The 16578-nt window shown below is 39.5% G+C and overlaps 1 protein-coding gene and 1 pseudogene across 1 annotated transcript in view; one reads left to right on the forward strand and one right to left on the reverse strand.

Annotated features, from left to right (window-relative positions):
- STPG2 (sperm tail PG-rich repeat containing 2) overlaps positions 1–16578 on the forward strand; it is a 280714-nt gene that overhangs the window by 117942 nt on the left and 146194 nt on the right. The window lies entirely within an intron of this gene.
- On the reverse strand, positions 1448–2347 carry LOC112624605 (annotated as a pseudogene).

Raw genomic sequence — 16578 nt, forward strand, 5'->3', positions numbered from 1 at the left:
GCCTTGAAACTCAATGGAGTTTTCCTAACAGGGTTTTGGGATTGCTTGAGATGGCTGATTTCTTTTTTCCTCCCATTTTTTTTTTTTTTTTTTGGAATGGAAATGTTTGGTGTTCTACACTTATTCCATCTTCTATTTTGAGAGCTGTTAACTTGTTTTCTAGTTTTGCAGGTCTACAGATGGAGATGAATTTTGCCCTAGATGGATCATATCCAAAATTTCATCCATATCTGATTTTTGTGGTTCAGTTGATGTGAATTTGGGTCCTTTGAGCTGATGAGATTTAGATTAGATTTCAGACTTTGAGCTGCTGTTGTAATGAGTTAAGATTCTTGGGAATATTAGGATGGGATGAATGCATTGAATGTGGGATGAATGAATCTTTGTGGGCTAGACTGCTTACTGTGGTAGAATTATATCCCTCTAACAATGTTCATGTCCTAATCCCTGGAACTTGTGCATATGTTATTTGACATGGTAAAAGAGACTTCCCAATGGGATTAAGTTAATAAGTGTATGTTATTTTAAGCTACTAAATTTTTGGTATTCATTAGAAGAGCAACAGAAACAAATACACCTTGTCTTTGGAATTGCCTGTCCCCTGGGAACATTGGCCATTTTCAAAGGAAGAGGCTTCTGCATCTTACCAGTCTGAGCAGCTGCCTGGTAAGTTTGACAGACTCATGTGGTCCAGAGGGCACAACCTGGTGAATGTTCCTTGTTTATCTGTTAAGATTCAGTCAAGAGATAGAAAGCACGCCAATAATGTAGATGTTGATAATTTAATATTAAAAAGTTAGTTAAAAATGGTCAACTACTTATAATGGAAAACTAGACTCTACACTAAAACAGCTTATGTAGGAGGCATCTACAAATGTACTGCCTTTAGTGGGACTGGGGAAAGAGAAAGAGAAACAGAGAAAGAGAAGGGCAAGAAGTACACTAAGAACTCAGAAGAATCACCTCCTACTCCCAAGACTGAGACCTCACTGGAGAGGGCATAGCTATGGTTCGCTGGGTGGCAAAGAAGTTCACTGGAGTCAGTGGACCGGAGTTTATCTGTATGTCGTTATCTACTGGAGTAATGGCAGATTGGGGTTGTCTACAGGAAGCTGTCCTTGAGGGTTCCTGAGAAACTCAATGGGGCTGCAGCATGTCACTAGCAGGCACACCACAGACGGAAGAAAATACGCTAGAATTAGGAAGTGAAACCCCTTCCTCTACCATGACATACAATGTCCATCTGGTACCCTCTCTTGCCAACTAAGATTAGACAAACTGGCAAAAGAAATTTGTACGGGGTCCAGATCCAGTAAAACCTAGGTCAAGGAGGATGAATGCAGAGGCAGAGGAATAAATCAGTAACTAACACCATACACTCCATTTTTTTTTTCTGTCCATATGTTTATTGTCTTTATCTGAAAATCTTCATAGAAAATTGTTTGGTTTAGCTCTCAGCAGCCCATTCCTGAGCTCTGAGGAAGCTTGCCTTCTTTTGAGCTACCCAATCTTTCTTCTGAGCAAGGGACATTTTGGGATGGTTCCACCTCTTCTTTTTAACTTCTTTCTTGGGTTTCTTTTCATAGACTGGATTCTCTCATATAGCAGCATGAGCTTTCCTATACATCTCTATCATGTCTGGAGTTACTCTGTTCTTTACGTATTGAGAGAACGGTTTCTTGTAATCATCTTCCTCTTCTTCCATTAAGTAGTGCATGTAATCTGCAACATTCTGGCCCACAGTGTGCTTCCAGTGTACTTCTACATTAAATTCCTTGCTTTCAGAATCATAACCAGGGAATCATTTGGTATTGTGAGGGATAGACAAGCCTCCATCCACAGCTCCCTTCAGGGCACCAACGATTTTATTGCCAGTAGTAATTCTGGCAAGGCCTGCATCCAAATAGCAGGTAAAGGCACCTGGCTGACCATCAATGCTTTCCACATTGTATTCATCACCAGTCACCTCCACTTGGCCTTCATAGATCTTGTCCATGCCAAACCTACTGAGAAGACTGCAGGCCAGCAGCAGGCCAGTATAATATGCTGCAGCATAATTTGTCAGGCCAACCTTCACACTATATTTTGGCAGTTCGTGTGCATATGCCGCGCAGACTATTATATCCCCCTCTGTATGGGCATAAGCAATCTGACAAGTGATTCTCTGTTTGTTACACTAACTATCATTCTGTATTTGGGTGTGTTGTATTTATTTTTATCCTTTATCACAGTGTTTCCAAGCATAGTAATCAGTTTTACCCTCTCCTTGTCTTCTAAATTTCACTTGGTATCTCTTAAAGTAGGCCTTATTCTTAACAACATTAACAAAACTCATCCTGTGGAACAGAGACCTGCATCTGCAGCTCGACAGAGACCTGCAGGCCCAGTAGCACTAGGGGGTGGAAAGGGCCACAGCCAATACACTCCTTTTATCAGTCAGCTTCTGTTTCCTTTTACACAACAACAAAACAACTCTGTTTCCACCTAACAAAGCAAAGCTATTCTTTATACAATTAAAAAGTTTTGACACTTTCCTCATGAGGAGATATACATCTCCAGTAGTTGTTGTATAAATGACTTGCCAGCTGTATTAATTAATCCTTAAATTCACTTGAACTGCAAGTGAATACTCTTAAAAAGAGTAAACTAAAGTAATCCCTGATAATAAAGGAGAGCCTCTTTGCTATCCTCCCCATTTTTGTTCTTATACCTTTTGGAATACAGATGGGGGTAATTAAATTTGCAGTAGTCATTTTATGACCTTGATATAGGAAAAAGAAAAGATGTTCAAGAGAATCCTAAAGACCTGAGTTTAGACATTGTTGATTCTTGAATTAATTACATAGGCTATTCTGGACTTCTTGCTTTATAATACAAATAAAACTTTATTTTTAAAAACAATATTGGGTTTGTTGATATTTGCGGCCAAATGCATTTCTTCTAGATATTCTTATAAAACAAATTGAAAAGCCAGTGAAAGTAATTATATTGAGAGAAAGCACAGTGAAAGTAAAATTTTGTCATGAAATGATACTATCAAATGTTATATAATATCAGTGGCATATGTTTACAATAACATTTACAAATATGTCAAATATCTGAACAAACGTGTAGATACTTTCATTTGTTCTTGTATTAAACTACTAATTTCAGAGTATAAATTAACCCTTGCTTATGTGTGCTACATACATATGTGGAGATGACTTTGGCAACATTTGGTTATATTTATCATTGAAAACACAAGCAATGGGAGAAGTGGTGTTTCATTGATTTAATTTTATAGGACATATGGATTTGAAAACTTTCATTGAGATCAGCAATGACATGTTAATGTTATGGAAGGGTGTTATGTAAATAATAGATATTCCAGCTGAATAGCTATCCATACTCTGCTTTGTTCATGGAAAACGTTTGATAATCAGCAGTGAAACTATTGGACAAGAGGAATGATGATAGCATGATGGGAGAATAGGAGTTTCCAATGCACACCCCTCTGTATTAGTCTGTTTTCACCATGCTATAAAGATACTACATGAGACTGGGCAATTTATAAAGGAAAGAGGTTTAATCGACTCACAGTTCCCAGGAAACTTACAATCATGGTAGAAGGTGGAAGAGAAGCAAGTACTTTCTTCACAAGGTAGCAGGAGAGAGAGAGAGACAGAGAGAGAGAAAGAGACAGAGAGAAAGACAGAGAGAGAGAGACAGAGAGAGAGAGAGAGAATGCGAATGCAGGCTAAACTGCCACTTTTAAAACCATCAGATCTCATGAGAACTCCCTCACTATCATGAGAATAGCATGGGGGAAACCACCCCCATGATCCAATCTCCTCCCACCAGGTCCCTCCCTCAACATGTGAGAATTAGAATTTGAGATGAGATTTGGGTAGGGACAGAGCCAAACCATATCACCTTCACAGAAACATCAGTGTAAACAATCATCTATGCATAAAAATATGTTCACAAGAGCTAAGGATTCCAGATGAGAGATTACAGTATCTAGGTAGGGCACATAAATAAGAAAAGATGCATTAAAGAGGGTAGGAAGGACAGTTTCACATTACTGCCATCACCCCTCACCCCAACCTGAGCAGCACAGTGCAGGCAGATGTGTTGGGAAAGGAAGATGAAGTAAGGACCTCACTTTGCCTCAGACTTATGTCACCAGGTCCAACCCAGTGAACCCCAGTGCCAGGATGTCCCCCACAAACCTACACTTCAATCTTGTCATGGCACCAGGTCACCCCGGCAGATCCAGGCTTCAGGCCAACCCCAGTGGGTATAGGCTCCAGTACTTGTCTGTAGCACTGTCTGTAGCAGTGATGGCTACAGACTCTAGTATGGCCACTGAAGACCCAGGAAAAAAGCTGGTACTTGCAGATCCAGGCTCCAGGCCTGCCCCAACACCAAGCCATCCTCAGTAGACTGAGGTACCAGTCTGGCCCTTGCAGATTCAGGCTCCAGGCCCACCAAAGTGCTAGGCCAGCCCCTGCAGACTCAGGAACCAGGTCAGCATCTGTGGACACAGGCAACAGGCCCACTTACTCAGGAACCAGGCCAAACTGACCAAGGATTCAGCAGTAAGCCTACCTGACCTGTGGACTTCACCAATGGGCCTACCAACTGAATATCTTGTTGGGCTGACTAATGATGGATGTTCCCTGCTGAAGCTTGTATGTAAAGACTAAAATAGGAGCCTGTTCCTTCAAATGCACAGACACCAGTGAAAGACAGCAATTATGAAAAATCAGGAAAAAGTCATACCACTAAAAGAACAAAATAAAACATCAGGAACTAACCCTAATGAAATGGAGATATATGAATAGCCTGACAAAGAATCATTGTCTTAAAGAAGCTTAGTGACCTACAAAAGAACACAGATGGGCAACTAAACAAAATCAGGAAAACAATACATGAAGAAAATGAGAAGTTCAACAAAAAGATACAATGTATAAAAGAAAACCAAACAGAAATTGTGGAGCCAAAGGACACAATGACTGAACTAAAAAATTCCACAGAGAACTCTAATGGCAGACTTGATCTAACAGGATAAAAAAATCAGTGAACGCAAAGAGAGGTTATTTGAAATCACCCAGTTAGAGAAACCAAAAGGAAAAATGAAAAAGAGTAAAGAAAGCCTGTGGGATACAATCAAACAGAACAATACATGAGTAATGAAGTTCCAGAGGAGCATAGAAAAAGAATGGGACAGAAAACTGTTTAAGAACATAACTACACAGAAGAATTCTTGAATTTGGAAAGGAACACAAACATTGAGATCCATGAAGCTCAAATAACCTCAAATAGATTAAACACAAATGGATAGTCACCAAAATACATTGTAATCAAATTCTTTTTTAAATTATACTTTAAGTTCTGAGATATATGTGCAGAACGTGCAGGTTTGTTACATAGGTATACACGAGCCATGGTGGTTTGCCGCACCCATCAGCCCATCATCTACATTAGGTATTTCTCCTAATGCTATCTCTCCTCTAGCCTTCCACCCCTGCACAGGCCCAGTGTGTGACATTCCCCTCCCTGTGTCCATGTGTTCTTATTGTTCTTCTCCCACTTCTGAGTGAAAACATGTGGTATTTGGTTTTCTGTTCTTGTGTTAGTTTGCTGAGCATAATGGTTTCCAGCTTCATCCATGTCCCTGCAAAGGACACAAACTCATCCTTTTTTTTTATGGCTGCATAGTATTCCATGGTATATATGTGCCACACTTTCTTTTTCCTTTTTCTTTGTAAAGCAATGTTTACTTTTCCAAAATTTAAATATTCAAATTTCTTTTTTTTTTTAATTATATTTTAAGTTCTAGGGTACATGCGTACAACATTCAGGTTTGTTACATATGTATACATGTGCCATGTTGGTGTGCTGCACCGATTAACTTGTCATTTACATTAGGTATATCTCCTAATGCTATGCCTCTCCCCTCCCCCCTCCCCACAATAGGCCCTGGTGTGTGATGTTCGCCTTCCTGTGCCCAAGTGATCTCATTGTTCAGTTCCCACCCATGAGTGAGAACATGCGGTATTTGGTTTTCTGTTCTTGCGATAGTTTGCTGAGAATGATGGTTTCCAGCTGCATCCATGTCCCTACAAAGGACATGAACACATCCTTTTTTATGGCTGCATAGTATTCTGTGATATATATGTGCCACATTTTCTTAATCCAGTCTGTCACTGATGGACATTTGGGTTGATTCTAAGTCTTTGCTATTGTGAATAGTGCCGCAATAAACATACATGTACATGTGTCTTTATAGCAGCATGACTTATAATCCTTTGGGTATATACCCAGTAATGGGATGGCTGGGTCAAATGGCATTTCTAGTTCTAGATCCTTGAGGAATCGCCACACTGTTTTCCACAATGGTTGAACTAGTTTACAGTCCCACCAACAGTATAAAAGTGTTCCTATATCTCCATATCCTCTCCAGCACCTGTTGTTTCCTGACTTTTTAATGATTGCCATTCTAACCAGTGTGAGATGGTATCTCATTGTGGTTTTGATTTGCATTTTTCTGTAGGCGAGTGATGATGAGCATTTTTGCATGTGTCTGTTGGCTGTATGAATGTCTTCTTTTGAGAAGTGTCTGTTCATATCCTTTGCCCACTTTTTGATGGGGTTGTTTATTTCTTGTAAATTTGATTGAGTTCTTTGTAGGTTCTGGATATCAGCCCTTGTCAGATGAGTAAGTTGCAAAAATTTTCTCCCATTCTGTATGTTGCCTGTTCACTCTGATGGTAGTTTCTTTTGCTGTGCAGAAGCTCTTTAGTTTAATTAGTACCATTTGTCAATTTTATCTTTTGTTGCTGTTGCTTTTGGTGTTTTAGACATGAAGTCCTTGCCCATGCCTATGTCCTGAATGGTATTCCCTAGGTTTTCTTCTAGGGTTTTTATGGTTTTAGGTGTAACATTTAAGTCTCTAATCCATCTTGAATTAATTTTCATATAAGGAGTAAGGAAAGGATCCAGTTTCAGCTTTCTACTTATGGCTAGCCAATTTTCCCAGCACCATTTATTAAATAGGGAATCCTTTCCCTATTTCTTGTTTTTGTCAGGTTTGTCAAAGATCAGATGGCTGTAGATATGTGGTAGTATTTCTGAGGGCTCTGTTCTGTTCCATTGGTCTATATCTCTGTTTTGGTACCAGTACCATGCTGTTTTGGTTACTGTAGCCTTGTAGTATAGTTTGAAGTCAGGTAGCGTGATGCCTCCATCTTTGTTCTTTTGGCTTAGGATTGTCTTTGCAATGCAGGCTCTTGTTTGGTTCCATATGAACTTTAAAACAGTTTTTTCCAATTCTGCGAAGAAAGTCATTGGTAGCTTAATGGGGATGACATTGAATCTATAAATTACCTTGGGCAGTATGGCCATTTTCAAAATATTGGTTCTTCCTATCCATGAGCATGGTATGTTCTTCCATTTGTTTGTGTCCTCTTTTATTTCACTGAGCAGTGGTTTGTAGTTCTCCTTGAAGAGGTCCTTTACATCCCTTGTCAGTTGGATTCCTAGATATTTTATTCTCTTTGAAGCTATTGTGAATGGGAGTTCATTCATGATTTGGCTCTCTGTTTGTCTGTTACTGGTGTATGAGAATGCTTGTGATTTTTGCACATTGATTTTGTATCCTGAGACTTTGCTGAAGTTGCTTATCAGCTTCAGGAGATTTTGGGCTGAGACAATGGGGTTTCCTAAATATACAATCATGTCATCTGCAAAGAGGGACAATTTGACTTCTTCTTTTCCTAACTGAATACCCTTGATTTCTCTCTCTTGCCTGATTACTCTAGCCAGAACTTCCAACACTATGTTGAATAGGAGTGGTGAGAGAGGGCATCCCTGTCTTGTGCCAGTTTTCAAAGGGAATGCTTCCAGTTTTTGCCCATTCAGTATGATATTGGCTGTGAGTTTGTCATAAATAGCTCTTATTATTTTTAGATATGTTCTATCAATACCAAATTTATTGAAAGTTTTTATCATGAAGGGCTGTTGAATTTTGTCAAACGCCTTTTCTGCATCTATTGAGATAATCATGTGGTTTCTGTCTTTGGTTCTGTTTATATGCTGGATTACGTTTATTGATTTGCATATGTCAAACCAGCCTTGCATCCCAGGGATGAAGCTGACTTGATCATGGTGGATAAACTTTTTGATGTGCTGCTGGATTCGGTTTGCCGGTATTTTATTGAGGATTTTTGCATCGATGTTCATCAGGGATATTGGTCTAAAATTCTCTTTTTTTGTTGTATCTCTGCCAGGCTTTGGTATCAGGATGATGTTGGCCTCGTAAAATGAGTTAGGGAGGATTCCCTCTTTTCCTATTGATTGGAATAGTTTCAGAAGTAATGGTACCAACTCCTTGTACCTCTGGTAGAATTCAGCTGTGAATCCATCTGTTTCAGGACTTTTTTTGGTTGGAAGGCTATTAATTACTGCCTCAATTTCAGAGCCTGCTATTGGTCTATTCATGGATTCAACTTCTTCCTGGTTTAGTCTTGGGAGAGTGTAAGCATCCAGGAAATTATCCATTTCTTCTAGGTTTTCTAGTTTATTTGCATAGAGGTGTTTATAGTATTCTCTGATGGTAGTTTGTGTTTCTGTGAGGTCGGTGGTGATATCCCCTTTATCATTTTTTATTGTGTCTATTGGATTCTTCTCTCTTTTCTTCTTTATTATTCTTGCTAGCAGTCTATCAATTTTGTTGATCTTTTCAAAAAACCAGCTCCTGGATTCATTGATTGTTTGGAGGGTTTTTTGTGTCTCTATCTCCTTCAGTTCTGCTCTGATCTTAGTTATTTCTTGCCTTCTGCTAACTTTTGAATGTGTTTGCTCTTGCTTCTCTAGTTCTTTTCATTGTGATGTTAGGTTGTCAATTTTAGATCTTTCCTGCTTTCTCTTGTGGGCATTTAGTGCTATAAATTTCCCTCTACACACTGCTTTAAATGTGTCCCAGAGATTCTGGTATGTTGTATCTTTGTTCTCATTGGTTTCAAAGAACATCTTTATTTCTGCCTTCATTTCATTATGTACCCAGTAGTCATTCAGGAGCAGGTTGTTCAGTTTCCATGTAGTTGAGCGGTTTTGATTGAGTTTCTTAGTCCTGAGTTCTAGTTTGATTGCGCCATGGTCTGAGAGACAGTTTGTTACAATTTCTGTTCTTTTACATTTGCTGAGGAGTGCTTTACTTCCAACTATGTGGTCAATTTTGGAATAAGTGTGATGTGGTGCTGAGAAAAATGTATATTCTGTTTATTTGGTGTGGAGAGTTCTGTAGATATCCATTAGGTCTGCTTGGTGCAGAGTTGAGTTTAATTCCTGAATATCCTTGTTAACTTTCTGTCTCGTTGACCTGTCTAATGTTGACAGTGGAGTGTTAAAGTCTCCCATTATTATTGTATGGGAGTCTAAGTCTCTTTGTAAGTCTCTAAGGACTTGCTTTATGAATTGGGCGCTCCTGTATTGGGTGCATATATATTTAGGATAGTTAGCTCTTCCTGATGAATTGATCCCTTTATTATTATGTAATGGCCTTCTTTGTCTCTTTTGATCTTTGATGGTTTAAAGTCTGTTTTATCAGAGACTAGGATTGCAACCCCTACTTTTTTTTGTTTTCCATTTGCTTGGTAGATCTTCCTCCATCCATTTATTTTAAGCCTATGTGTGTCTCTGCATGTGAGATGGGTGTCCTGAATACAACAGACTGATGGGTCTTTACTCTTTATCCAATTTACCACTCTGTGTCTTTTAATTTGACCATTTAGTCCATTTACATTTAAGGTTTATATTGTTATGTGTGAACTTGATCCTCTCATTATGATATTAGCTGGTTATTTTGCTCGTTAGTTGATGCAGTTTCTTCCTAGCATCGATGGTCTTTACATTTTGGCATGGTTTTGCAATGACTGGTACCAGTTGTTTCTTTCCATGTTTAGTGCTTCCGTCAGGATCTCTTGTAGGGCAGGCCTGGTGGTGACAAAATCTCTAAGCATTTGCTTGTTTGTAAAGGATTTTATTTCTCCTTCACTTATGAAACTTAGTTTGGCTGGATCTGAAATTCTGGGTTGCAAATTCTTTTCTTTAAGAATGTTGAATATTTGCCCCCACTCTCTTCTGTAGAGTTTCTGCCGAGAGATCTGCTGTTAGTCTGATGGGCTCCCCTTTGTGGGTAACCCGACCTTCCTCTCAAGCTGCCCTTAACATTATTTCCTTCATTTCAACTTTGGTGAATCTGACAATTATGTGTCTTGGAGTTGCTCTTCTTGAGGAGTATCTTTGTGGCGTTCTCTGTATTTCCTGAATTTGAATGTTAGCCTGACATACTAGGTTGGGGAAGTTCTCCTGGATGATATCCTGGAGAGTGTTTTCCAACTTGGTTCCATTTTCTCCGTCACTTTCAGGCACACCAATCAGACATAGATTTGGTCTTTTCACATAATCCCATATTTCTTGGAGGCTTTGTTCATTTCTTTTTGGTCTTTTTTCTCTACACTTCTCTTCTCACTTCATGTCATTCATTTGATCTACAATCACTGATACTGTTTCTTCCAGTTGATGTAGTCAGTGACAAGCTTGTGCATTTGTCACGTAGTTCTCGTGTCATGGTTTTCATCCCTGTCAGTTCTTTTATGGCCTTCTCTGCATTGATTATTCTAGTTATCCATTCATCCATTCTTTTTCCAGGGTTTTTAGTTTCTTTGCACTGGGTATGTAGTTCCTCCTTTAGCTCTGAGAAGTTTGATCGACTGAAGCCTTCTCCTCTCAGCTTGTCAAAATCATTCTCCGTCCAGCTTTGTTTCATTGCTGGCAATGAGCTGCATTCCTTTGAAGGGGGAGATGCGCTCGGATTTTTTGCATTTCCAGCTTTTCTTCTCTGCTTTTCCCTATCTTTGTGGTTTTATCTGCCTTTGGTCTTTGATGATGGTGACATACTGATGGGGTTTTGGTGTGGGTGTCCTTTCTGTTTGTTTGTTTTCCTTCTAACAGTCAATATCCTCAGCTGCAGGTCTGTTGGAGTTTGCTTGAGGTCCACTGCAGGCCCTGTTTACCTGCTCATCAGCAACGGAGGCAGCAGATGATAGAATATTGCTGAACAGACAGCAACACTGATTCTTGCTGTCTGATTCTTGCTCTGGAAGCTTCGTCTCAGGGCTGTACCCCGCCGTGTGAGGTGTGAGGTGTCGGTCTGCACCTAGTGGGGGATGTCTCCTTGTTAGGCTACTCAGGGGTCAGTGACTCACTTGAGCAGGCAGTCTGTCCGTTCTCAGATCTCAATCTCCATGCTGGGAGAACCACTGCTCTCTTCAAAGCTGTCAGACAGGGACTTTTACATCTGCAGAGGTTTCTGCTGCTTTTTGTTTAGCTATACCCTGTCCCCAGAGGTGGAGTCTACAGAGGCAGGCAGGCCTCCTTGAACTGTGGTGGGCTCCACCCAATTCGAGCTTCCCAGTGGCTTTGGTTATGTACTTAAGCCTCAGCAATGGCAGGCGCCCCTCCCCCAGCCTTGCTGCTGCCTTGCAGTTAGGTCTCAGACTGCTGTGCTAGCAATGAGGGAGGCTCCTTGGACGTGGGACCCTCCAGGCCAGGTGTGGGATATAATCTCCTGGTGTGCCGTTTGCTAAGACCCCTGGTAAAGCGCAGTATTAGGGTGGGAGTTACCCGGTTTTGCAGGTGTTGTGTGTCTCAGTTTCCTTTGGCTAGGAAAAGGAATTCCCTTCCCCCTTGTGCTTCCCAGGTGAGGCAATGCCTCACCCTCCTTCAGCTCTTGCTGGTCGGGCTGCACCAGCTGACCAGCACCCACTGTCCGACAGGCCCAGTGAGATGAACCCGGTACCTCAGTTGAAAATGCAGAAATTACCCGTCTTCTGTGTCGCTCACACTGGGAGCTGGAGATTGGAACTGTTCCTATTCAGCCATCTTGGGCGCCCTCCCAAGAGAAACAGTCACTTCTTATTTTTGAATTCACTTTCATTGTGACAGGACTTTGTTTCCTTTAGGATGTGATTATAATGTATGCTGAGTAGGGGTGTTTGCTTTGCTTCTGGGTATGTTTGGTGGTGAAGAATCTACAAATTTTTTGATTATTGGTAGATTTAGTGTGATGGCTTTCTCAAATGTTCGTTGTAGTGGTGGTGTACCAGGCAGGTGAGCAGACTCACAGCTTCCTGAGAAACTGGAGTGGCAGAGGTCACTGGGTTGTGTAGATTGACCTCCAGGACAGTAGGTCGCAGTTGCAGGTTAAGATCTGGCTGCAGTGGTACAATAGGTTTTATGTTTGATCTTTGTTTATCAGAAAAAAGTGCTCTGGTGTCCCAGGCATAGGCTTGCTATGGAACACTCAGTGTTTGGGTTTTACATTCAGCCTTGGAGCAGGGGGTGAAGCTGGACAGAAATGGACCAGGCAAATCCATACTCAAATTCCCCAATGGCAGCTGAGGGAATTGGCTCTGACAGGGATCTGGGGGGCAGTTGCCAGATGCCTGGAGATAAGCCTAGGTGAGGACTGGAGAAACTGCTGCTGCACCAATTTCTTTGCACAGGAATGGAAGGATGGTCCAAATGCATAGTCTGTGTGAACAGGGGTGGGACCCACCTCTTTCTCACACTTCAGAACTAGCAGGGCTCATTCCCCTGTCCTGACCAAGGGAGTGAGTTGGGAAGCTCAGTAGAGTCATACACAGTCTGGCTTTAGATCACAAAGCTACCTTTGACCTCAAATCTTGCTACCTAGGTGAAACCAGAGCTTGTCAGCAAATCTCTTCCTGTTCTGGTCCTGTGAAGTGCTGGAGTTCAATTATAGTGTCACAGCTGTAATATATTCCATACTCATCTCTCAGTTCTGAGTGTGGAGTCCTCTCCCCTGCTCCAGACTCGGCACTCCAATCTCCAGCATGAGACTCTAATGCTGATGGTAGTTGCTGCTGCTAGGTTGCTGAGTTCTACCAAGCTTGATATGAGGCTGGATTGAGAATGATTTCTTCCTGTCAGTTTCCAGATCTAGGAGAATGCATAGGGAACCTCCTAGTGCCTTTACTTCTGACAGTCTCTCACAGTCTTTACTTCTCACAGCCTCTCCCCATGTTAGCTTTAGGGATTGGGAGAGACAAGGTGCTTTCCTGTGGCCTGGGTTGCACTGTTCCCCAGTGGAAGGGTAAATCACAGAGGGACACTCTTTTCCTCTCTTCTCTTTGGAACTTTACTCACAGTTCTCAGCCATATGCTGTCATGCAGGCTGTCTGACAAACTTCTCTTCTCTGGGATGTGAAGTATCCTTTACTTTTTGGTTGAATTCCTATGATTCTTTATGAATAAAGTTTCACAGTGTGAATCACTACACTACCAGGTGAGCAAAGCATGCTGGAGAACCTTCTAATCTGCCATATTGGAAGAAAAACAATATGGAGTAAGGAAATTGAATAATTAATTAAAAACCTCTAAACAAAGAAAAGCACAGGACTTGATGGTTTAATTGGTGAATGCTAGTAAACACTTAAAGAGTTAACACCAACCCTTCTTAAACTCTTTCAAAAAATGAATGGAAAAGGAGGGAACCATTTTCAACTCATTTTGTGAGCCCAGAATTATCCTGATAGCAAAGCCAGACAAGGACACTACAGAAAAAGAATATTACAGGTTAACATTTCTGATGAAGAGAGATATAAAATTTCTCAACAATATACTATCAAGTCAAATTAAATAACACACCAAATGGATTATACACAATGATCAAGTGGGATTTATTTTGAATGCAAGGATGGTTCTACATATTCAAATTAATAAATGAGATATATCACATTACAAGAATAAAGGAAAAAAGCCACAGTATCTCAATAGATGCATAAAAAGCATTTGACAAAATTCAGTATTCTTTTATGATGAAATAGTCTCAGCAAATTAAGTGTAGAAGGAATGTACTTCAACATAAGAAAGGCTATATATGACAAACTCACAGCTAACATTATAGTCAATAGTGAAAAGCTGAAAACATTTTTTTCAAGATCTAGAACTAGACAAGGATATTCTTTATCATGACTTCTATTTAATGTAGTATTGGAAGTCCTATTCAGAGCTGTTTGTTCTTTAGAGCATGTGGTAATTAATACTGAGTGTCAACTTGATTGGATTGAAGGATGCAAAGTATTGTTCCTGGGTGTGTCTGTGAGGGTGTTGCCAAAGGAGATTAACATTTGAGTCAGAGGACTGGGAGAGGCAGACCCACTCCCAATCTGGGTGGGCATCATCTAATCATCTGCCAGTGTGGCTAGAATAAAGAAGGCAGAAGAAGTTGGAAGGATTTGACTTGCTGAGTCTTCCAGCCTCCTTCTTTCTCTTGTGCTGGATGCTTCCTGCCCTTGAATGTCAGACTGAAAGTTTTTTAGGTTTTGGACTCTTGGACTTATACCAGTGGTTTGCCAGGGGCTCTTGGACTTTTGGCCACAGACTGAAGGCTGCACTGTCGGCTTCCCTACTTTTGAGCTTTTGGGACTCAGACTGGCTTCCTTGTTCCTCAGCTTGCAGATGGCCTATTGTGGGACTTCACCTTGTGATTGTGTGAATCAATACTCCTTAATAAACTCACTTTCAAATATATACATCTATCCTATTAATCCCGTCCCTCTAGAGAACCCTGACTAATACAGAAGACTTTTTACATCTTTATGTATTTAATTTGTTGAAATTGTTTAGTTTTTAGGCAGTAAATAAATAAATGTCATCCAAATGAGAAGGAAGATGTAATATTTGTATTTGCAGACCAAATGATCTTATAAATAGAAAAGCCTAAAGGACTCCACCAAAAAATTGTTAAAAATAATAAGTAAATTCAGGAGAGCTGCAAGATACAAAATCAACATACAAATCTCAGTTGTGTTTTTATACACTAATAATGAACTCTTCCCCCAAATCATTTTAATTACAATAGGATAAGAAATACACAAGAAAAAATTTAGGAGTAAACTTAACCAAGGAAGTGAAAGATTTATGCACTGGAAACCATAAAACATTGATGAAAGAAACTGAAGAAGAAACAAATAAATGGAAAGATATCCTATGTTCATTGACTGAAAGAATTAATATTGTTAAAATGTCCATAGTGCCAAAATTGATCTACATACTCAATTTTATTGCTATCAATATTACAATAGTATTTTTCAGAGAATTAGAAAAAAAATCCTAAAATTCTTATGGAGTCAAAAAAGATCCTGAATACTAAAAACTTGAACACAATGAACAAATCTGGAGACATCATGCTACCTGATTTCAAAATGTACTACAAAGCTACAGTAATTAAAACAGTATGACTTTAAACATACTGTTGGTGTAGAAACAGTCATAAATACCAATGGAACAAAAATAGAGAGCCCAGAAGCAAATTTACACATTTATCATCAATTGATTTTCAGCCCAGTTGCCAAGAGCACATAATGGGGTAAATAATAGTCTATTCAATAAATAGTGTTAGGAAATGTGGATATCCACATGCAAATGACTGAAATTGGATCTTTATCTCACACCATATAAAAAAACAACTCAAAATAGATTAAGACTTAAATCTAAGACCCAAACCAAAAAACTACTGGAAGAAAACATAAGATAAAAGCTTCTTGACCTTGATATGGGCAATAATTTTTTTTTTTTTTGGCTATTGTCCCCTAAACACAAGCAAACAAAACCAACAATAAACAAATGGGATTGCAGTAAACAAAAAAACTTTTTTTTTTTTTTTTTTGTTTTACAGCACAGAAAATAGTCAACAGAGCAAAAAGACAACCTACAGAATAGGAAAAAATATTTTTAAACCATACATCCGATAAGGGCTTAATAGCCAAAATATAGAAAGAACTCAAATTGATGGCAACAAAACAAATAACCTGATTTTAAAAATGGGCAAATAACCTGAATAGATTTTTTCTCAAAAGAGGAAATACAAATGGCCAACAGTTATATGAAAAAATGCTTAACATCACTAATCATCAGTGACGTGGAAATCAAAAACAAAATGAGATAGCAGTTCCCACCTCTTAGAATAGCTATTATCAAAAAGTCAAATGACAGCAGGTGTTGGGAAAGATGTCAACAAAATAGAATGCTTGTATGCTATTGGTAGGAATGTAAATTGGTACAACCATTATGAGAAACAGTATGGATGTTTTTTAAAATATAAAAATTGAACTACCATATGATCTGGAAATCCCACTTCTGAGTATATAGCCAAAGGAGATGAAATCAATATGTTGAAGAAATATCTGTACTCCCGTGTTCATTGCAATATGATTCACAATAGTCAAGATATGGAATCAACCTAATGTTCATCAATGAGTGACTGGATAAAGAAAGTGTAACACACATATACACACAGAGGAATATTATTCAGACTTAAAAAAGAAGAAAATCCTATCATTCATGATAACACGATGAACATGGAGGACATTATGCTAAGTGAAATAAGACAGACACAGAAAGATGCATGATCTCACTTACATGAAATATTAAAAAGTTCAAGAAGCAGAGAGTAGAATAGTGGTTTCTATGGGCTGGGAGGTGGGGAATATGGGTCAAAGGGTACAA

This window comes from Theropithecus gelada, chromosome 5 (assembly GCF_003255815.1).
Source record: "Theropithecus gelada isolate Dixy chromosome 5, Tgel_1.0, whole genome shotgun sequence".
In the NCBI taxonomy this organism is placed as follows: domain Eukaryota; kingdom Metazoa; phylum Chordata; class Mammalia; order Primates; family Cercopithecidae; genus Theropithecus; species Theropithecus gelada.